Consider the following 7,733-nt stretch of genomic DNA (forward strand, 5'->3'; position numbering starts at 1 on the left):
GGCTTGCTTCACCCAGAGAAATGTGGGACTATTTTTTAGGTAACGTATGACCTAAAAAATTTAAATAGACTAAAATTTCAGATTTAGGTAATGGGTTACCTAAAAATATTAGCATGTGGACTATGTTCCTACTTTTTAGGTAAAGCTAAAGAGATTTTTATAGGCCATCGTAACCTTCAAATTGGTCCATAAGACCTAAAATTTAGGAATAATTTAAAGTCGATTATCACTCACAACTTAATACAAATATTGGTCCCTAATATTAATAAACAAATTATTCGGTTTTTTAAGTTTAATGTTAAAAAATTTTTTAGACTTTTCTTAAAGCTAGTGATGGAAAAGTTTCAATATATAAAATCAATACCTACGTGGACTATTTTCCTACTTTTAAGGTAATAGTGCCCTATTCTAAAAATAGAATTCGCCTGAGCCCCTTGAAGCAGGCTTTGGTTTTGCCGCAGGGCCTTTAAGTAGTTCCGTAGACCAGAGGCTAGCCTATTGGACTCTCGCGCAGAAGACCCGGGATCGATTCCCACCGAGGACAAAATAAAGTGATTGTTTTTTCAGAAAGATAAAATATTTGCTTTTCCGAATAATACAATATAAGCAATTAAAATAATCAAATATGTTACTATCAATAGTAAAAATCCTAGCTTTTTTTTAAATACCTAATATTTAGGTAATTCTGACCTAAAAATCTAGTCCACTAGCCATTTTTTTAGGTAACCATTACCAGAAATAAATTCAAGACTGCGTACAAAATATAGTCCACATGGACAACATTTTAGGTAATGCATGGCCTTGGCGCGTTTTTCTGGCCATATTTCCTAAAATTTTAGGTAATTAGGCCCCTTTTTAGTCCATTTTGTTTTCTGGGTGTTGGCATCCAAACCTCAAAGGACAGCCATATGTGACTGGTTGTCGTGACAACTTGATTTTCTCAACGCCGAAGGTTTCTCATTTCTTCTAGCCTCGAATTTGATAACATTTTATTTCGCCTTTTGCCAGTGGCAACCTTTGATTTTTGTACTCCATTAGTTTGGAAATCCGAGGCTGATCTAATTATGCGACCGTTTAGCAGTGCATACTTTTCAGGGATTTAAAAGAGGGTCGGTAAACATCTGAAAAGGCGAAAAGGAAAGCCGGCGAACGACATTAAGGCAAATCCGCTTACAGATGCGGCGATGAGATGAAGATACCGAGGGTCGCACATTGTTTATGCAAGCGCATTAAGCTGAGGCTCAGCCAGAGATACGGATACACTGGCAGCTCGACATGCAGATGCAGATGGGCAGATACAGATAGGATTTAGATACAGTAGCCGTAGCCCAGCTCACACCCACAGGCTGCAGCAGCATGTTGCGGTTTTGTGAGCAGTAGATTGACCTGGCCAAGAAACCTAAACAAAACCGCATTTTGCTGGGCGTGTCGGCATCTTAAAGGCAGCAGTCCAAACAGCTGCAACTGTTGAAACTAGAAACTAAAAACTCACGGTTCAAAAGCATATATCGTAAAGTCAGCGAAGCGTGTTGAACTCATTAACGGCAGCGATTGCAAGTCGTTGTCATGTAATCCAATGCCGGCTACCAAATTGGTATCTCGTATATCTCCTAGATACGCGCGCCAATACGTGCAAACGTATAAAAAGGACTAATAAAAAATCGACTAAAGAAAATTGAAACTCGCGTGGATTTTTCGTGATTTTCCGTCTGCTCGCGCCCGGCATGCAATCTTCTTTTTATATGCCATCCATTTTATTGTTTATTTACAGCATTGTTTAGCAGCATACAGATATCCCCGTGTCTATATATTTGCACCCAGATAGTATATTCCCCAGTCAACGCTGATTTAATGGCTGTAAATTGAAATGGAATACGGGGAAAATGGAAAAAATGTTGGGCTAGGTGAGCGCTGAGTTGATTTTGCAAAAATATATTTATTGAAAAAGTTGGCAAAAAGAATTTAAAAGAACAAAAAACTTTGGCGGATTGGAATTTACATTTCACAGTTGTAGGTCGGCTTACGTCATCAATTTTCTATCCTTTATGGATTTTCATTATATTTTATTAAAGGCCTGACAATCCGTTTTTTTTTTTAGAATATTTGCGGAAAAAGCTATGAGGCAGCTGGCTAAGAATACTTTTTCACAAATTTATCTACCATCTTTTATCCTTTGCTTAACTGTTTAGGGGAAACCCAACTTCGTGTTGCCATTTTCTGTTTATCTTTCTTGTATCTTTCCCTCGTTTTGCTTACATTACAAGCGGAAATTTGATTTGTTTCTGATAAATGCCATTTATTTTACTTGTTTAAGTCCTCCGACTCGCTCGTCCTCGTCCCTAACTTTCCATGAAATTCAATTGCCAAATTGATTCAACTTTGTTCCCCCAACCCGCGAAAGGCCATGGAAGCCTCGCGTTGAGCCACAGATAATTGAATGATTTGAATTTTTATATTGAATTTGGCTTTATACATAGCTGAACACGCCCACTTTTCAGGCAACGCCCACCGCCACCCTCGGACTTTCATCATATTTGGCAGTTGTGCGAAATTTTTGTTCGTCCTGTTGCGTGGGATTTTTCTATTAAAATGGAAATTGTAGGCGAATTGGAAAATTGCTTATCAATTGATGGGGGGCATATGCTTCAAGGATCAAACGGAGGCTAAAATTGATTTCCCTGGCAGCCCCCATCTTTTGCTCTTCACCCCCTCTTTCAACGAATTTATGCTGCAATTAAGCATTAAATTAAGTTTTTCACTTGCCAGCGAACTTAATTGAGTTGTATGTGTGGATTTCATTCCCATGGAATCGGGAATTGGGGGTGAATCCCCTTGGAATTTAATTTAATCCGCTGAAGCGTTACGCCGCCAGAAAATGCATGGCGAATTTTTTCGAATATTGCGCTGCCTGCCTTCTTTTAATTGTTTGTGCATGGGAATTGAAGACAACTGCCCGCATGATGATGTAACCATATAGACGAAGGAGGGTGTACAGTATATTTAATGATCTCCCAAAGCAGACGGAATGTCTAAGAGAGCTCCTTTCTTCCAAACATAAAAGGAAACCCTTGGCTAATGGCAAGGTGCACTCGAGTTCCTTTGTTGCCAAAGAACAAAAAACACAACTATTACTTATTGGTTCGTGGAAAGCAACTAGAACGGCATAGAAACCCTCTCAAGTGCCACTCCACATGTCGACCTTTGTTTCGCAATCGAGTTTCGATTCAAAAGCAATACAAACACGCACTGCGGGTGCCACTTCACCCAGTCGATTTGGGAATGGAAATGGAAATAGAAATGGTATTGCTCCGTCTAGAATCGTTTGAGAAACTGCGTCACCATAAATTGTAATTACCCAGAATTCACGCGACCCACAGTCTGAAAAAAAGAATAAAGTGTCAAGGGGCGTTTGCAGCGACACTTCGCAGACCCCTCTCCTTTTTCGCCGCCCGCCTCCTGTGAAACGCCCGCTGGCACCAGGTACCGCCCGCCGCTCAGAGGTCTATGGATATGCAAGACTGGCGATGGCCTCGTGAGGAACGATATTTTTTGGAACTAGATGTACTTTAAATAAATTTAACTGGGAGCCCTAAAAATACTCCTTTTATAAGGTAGCTTCCATATTCTGTAATACCTATTTTGTATTTATAAAGAATATTTACTTATTCTTCCCATTTTTAAAATAACATTGATTGTGAACAAAATAGTTAGGAACCAAATATATTTTAAGCATGAGTTTTAATAGTATTTATATAAACATTTACCTTTTTATACCCGTTACTCGTAGAGTAAAAGGGTATATTGTATTCGTGCAAAAGTATGTAACAGGGAGAAGGAAGCGTTTCCGACCCTATAAAGTATATATATTCTTGTCTGTCCGTCTGTCTGTCCGCCTGTCTGTCCGTCTGTCTGACTGTCCGTATGAACGGATCATTAATTAAAAAGTTATGCGCAATCAATCCATCTCCCTCGCACTCCCTTTAGCCGAGTGACGGGTATTAGATAGTCGGGACACGAACCCGACTATAGCGTTCGCTCTTGTTCAATATATTTTAAAGCCAATATAGTTTTTGAAGAAAAAAGGTAAATTTTAATATAATTTAAAAATGATTTTTTGTTAAAACTAATATATTTAAATAAAATTTTGTTATGTCATTGACAGGGGCTTACAGATAGAAAGAGTCATAAATTTAATTTTACGCTCCCATCCCTAAGCCCCCAGCATATGTGTCACAAAACCTGAAGACGTTTACAAATGAATTAGGCCAGTCCATCGACGGCTGCTCAGAGCGCAGGCGCACAGCTTGAGGTCGTGGCAAAAACTTCATGCCAGACATTGTGACGCAAACCACATGCTGACTTTTTCCAATTTTCACGGCTGCCCCGTCCCCATTAAAAACGAATCCAAACCGAAGAGAACTGAGACGAAGCGAAGGCATTCCTAATGCAAAACGTGTGGCGGCGACACTTGCCCACGTTCGCATGTGTTTGTCAGCTGTCTGTCTTTGTTCAAGACCCCGGGAAACTCAACTCATCTCATCTCATATCATCCAGCCAGGCAGCCCGCAACAAATGGTTTAAAATTAATAAGAAAATACAGTCGCTGACAGTAAGTGAAGTGTGACATACTTTTAATGTGATTACGAGTCACAACTCGCGGCGAATGCTGATGAGATTACAAAGAGAGCGCCACCAAAAGCCAATTAGTTTTTCCCACCATTTTCAACCCATCGACGATGGAATTACAATGTGTCAGAGGAAAGAAACAATCAAAGAGTGTCGCTCTCTCATTTCCTTTCCCCGTTCCAAATGCAATCCCATAAACGACTGCCACTTTCAGCTCTCACATCGTAAAGTCCATTTAAATCCCACCTTCTTACCTTTTACCTTGGGGCAAACTCAGTTAGCAGAGTCCATATCAATAATTCCGAACTTGCGGCGAACATAAAAGTCAAGAACTTAATTTCCAGCTGCTGTCATTTTAAAAAACAATATTCGGTTTTATGACTTCTTCTTTTGGCGAGCGTACCCGGTACGACTACCAGGAAGAACTTTTCGATATCCGTGGCTATATCCGGTCGGTGAAACTCACACCGACAAACACAGATGGCGGGTCTGCTCCTGCTGCCACTTTGTTGGCTTTGTGTAAAGTCGCAGCTTAAAACAAATAAAATGCGAATGAAAATGTATTTTATGCATGTTGATGCTGTCGTCGTCGTCGTCGTCGTCGCCGTCGAGTTCATTGTTTTTGCAGTGACAACAGAAAGACACACACTCGCACACCTGCACACACAACCAAATACAACTAATACACACGCAGGCCACAAGGATTCTGAGAGGCACACGTGATGTTTGCCCGCCTGCAACTGCAACAAAAAGCGAGCTGCCTTTGCCTAAACTGCTTAGCTCTTAAGGAAGCAGCAGCAACAGTGTCTTCAAAGTGCCAAAACCCAAGGCGATTTGGCTTAATTCGCAGAAGGGCTCAGCTGTACAAGTAGCTAGTTAAATAGATTAGTTTAAGACGAAAATAAACATAGGAGTTGCCTATAAAAACAAAGGAATTTAGCTGAAACAATGTGGATTTTCTTCGAATTTACATATTTTACTACTTTGAAATATTAAATTTCCAACTGTTCATCATATGGCTGAAACAAATTATTATAAAAAAAATTTACACAAAAGAATATTAAGATAATTTTAAACGTAATTTTAAAAAAACCAATAATTCATATTTCTTTAATTGTTTATATCGTTCTAATCTTTTTTAAATTTTAAAATTTAAATCGCTTTACAATTACTATTACTTATGTACTTGTAAGGATGCCATTTAACGCACCAAAAAATATTTTCACATTAGTAACATACTAGCCAGATATTGATTTCTGTCGAATTAAGTTACTGTAAATTATCAACACACAATTCCGATCTTCGTTTATCTTAAAACCTTCTAACCACTATGCACATCTCGTATCTGAAGCTTATCAGGTATCCGTAAGATCTATTTGCGGTTTTCTTGGGTTTGGTTTGGTTTAGTTTCTGTTTCTGTTTGGTTTCGTGTGCCTGGGCTTGTTTATTTGTTAGCATGGAGCAGGGAGCAACGCAGACGTAGACAGAACAGAACCGTTGCTTTTCCTCAAGCGGCTGCTGCTGCGTTTACATTTGCCCAAGTTGGGCAAATAAAGTCGTTAAGCGGAAGCTGGGAATGATCAGAGGGGCGGGGGAGAGATAAAAGCGGCAACCAAGTAGCAACTTGCATTATCTCGATGGTCATGGCCATGTGGAGGTTGTCTCCCCGTTCCAGTGGCGCTTTTTCAGTTAATGCTGCCAATTCCGGGAGCAGCGGACAACTGACATGATAAACAAGCTAAACATGCCAAAAGATGTCCTGGCCACTAGGAACACTACTAGTGCTGCACAGAGAAAAAAGTTTGCTTTTAATTAGTGGGGTTCTAAGCTCAAATGGCTCCCAAAGATTGTGAAATTTATTACATTTATTAATAATTACACTATGCAGCATCAAAAATTAACCTCGATGAATGATATATTTTTGGATTCGTTACGAATTCCCAAGTTAAACTGCGTTTTCCAAAGAGTTCCCCGACGCAAGGATTCTTAGCAAAAGGACCTCAAAGTTCGAAAAATGCTGAAATTGACCAACTTTGCGGAGCTCTCAGGGGCAAATGGATGCATGGCTTGGTTCGAAGTTAAAGTTTTTTAAAAGATACACCCTTTATCTTTCAAACCCCATACATAAAATAATTTTAGGATTTTTTTTAAGGCAGAAATAAATTCCAAAAACAACTGAAAAACATACAGCTGCGGTCAAAATAGTAGCAGTGTTGCCGCCTTGTGTTTTTAAAAGTTTCATGTTGTAATTTTTTCTTATCCAATTAGTCTAATAGTAAAATTATAATCAATACAATATTACCAGGAAAAGATCAATTACAACAACAAACTTTTAAGTACACAGGGCGGCAACACTACTACCATTTTGACCGCAGCTGTTTACTTTTATGTTTTTTGACTATGTTTTCAAGAATTTGTTTCTGCCTTAAAAAAAATCTTAAAAATTTTTTAAGTATGGGGTTTAAAAGATAAAGGGTGTATCTTTTAAAAAACTTTAACATCGAATCAAACCATGCATCCATTTGCCTCTGAGAGCTCCGCAAAGTTGGCCAATTTCAGCATTTTTCGAACTTTGAGGTCCTTTTGCTAAGAATCCTTGCGTCGCGGAACTTTTTGGAAAACGCAGTTTAACTTGGGAATTCGTAACGAATCCAAAAATATAGCATCCATCGAGGTAAATTTAAAAAGCACTAAAAATGCTGCACAGTGTTATTATAAAAATTAAAATCAAATATATTTATTTCAGGCTTTAATTATAATAATTAATAAAGAATAATAATATTAAATAAATTGCACTTCGGCCTTTTGGTTCATTTTTATGATAAGTTATTTTTAAATAAAATATTTTTTTTGTAGTTACTCGCCATAACTACTGATCAAAGTAAAACTAATTTTATTTTTTTCTCTTTATGAAAATCCTGCTCCTCCCTTTTCGTTCGCCTGACAGCTCTTTTTTCCTGTCTGTCGCTGTTTTGCACATTTATCCTGTCCCTGTTAGTGACACCTTCTTTGTCCCCCCGTGTTTTGTCTGCATGTCACTCTTCATTCGCCGCCCCCGCCCCCTTACTTTCTCCACTCGCCTTTCTCTAATGCTCCCTCCCATGTAT

The sequence above is a fragment of the Drosophila takahashii genome, chromosome 3L (assembly GCF_030179915.1).
Source record: "Drosophila takahashii strain IR98-3 E-12201 chromosome 3L, DtakHiC1v2, whole genome shotgun sequence".
NCBI lineage: Eukaryota > Metazoa > Arthropoda > Insecta > Diptera > Drosophilidae > Drosophila > Drosophila takahashii.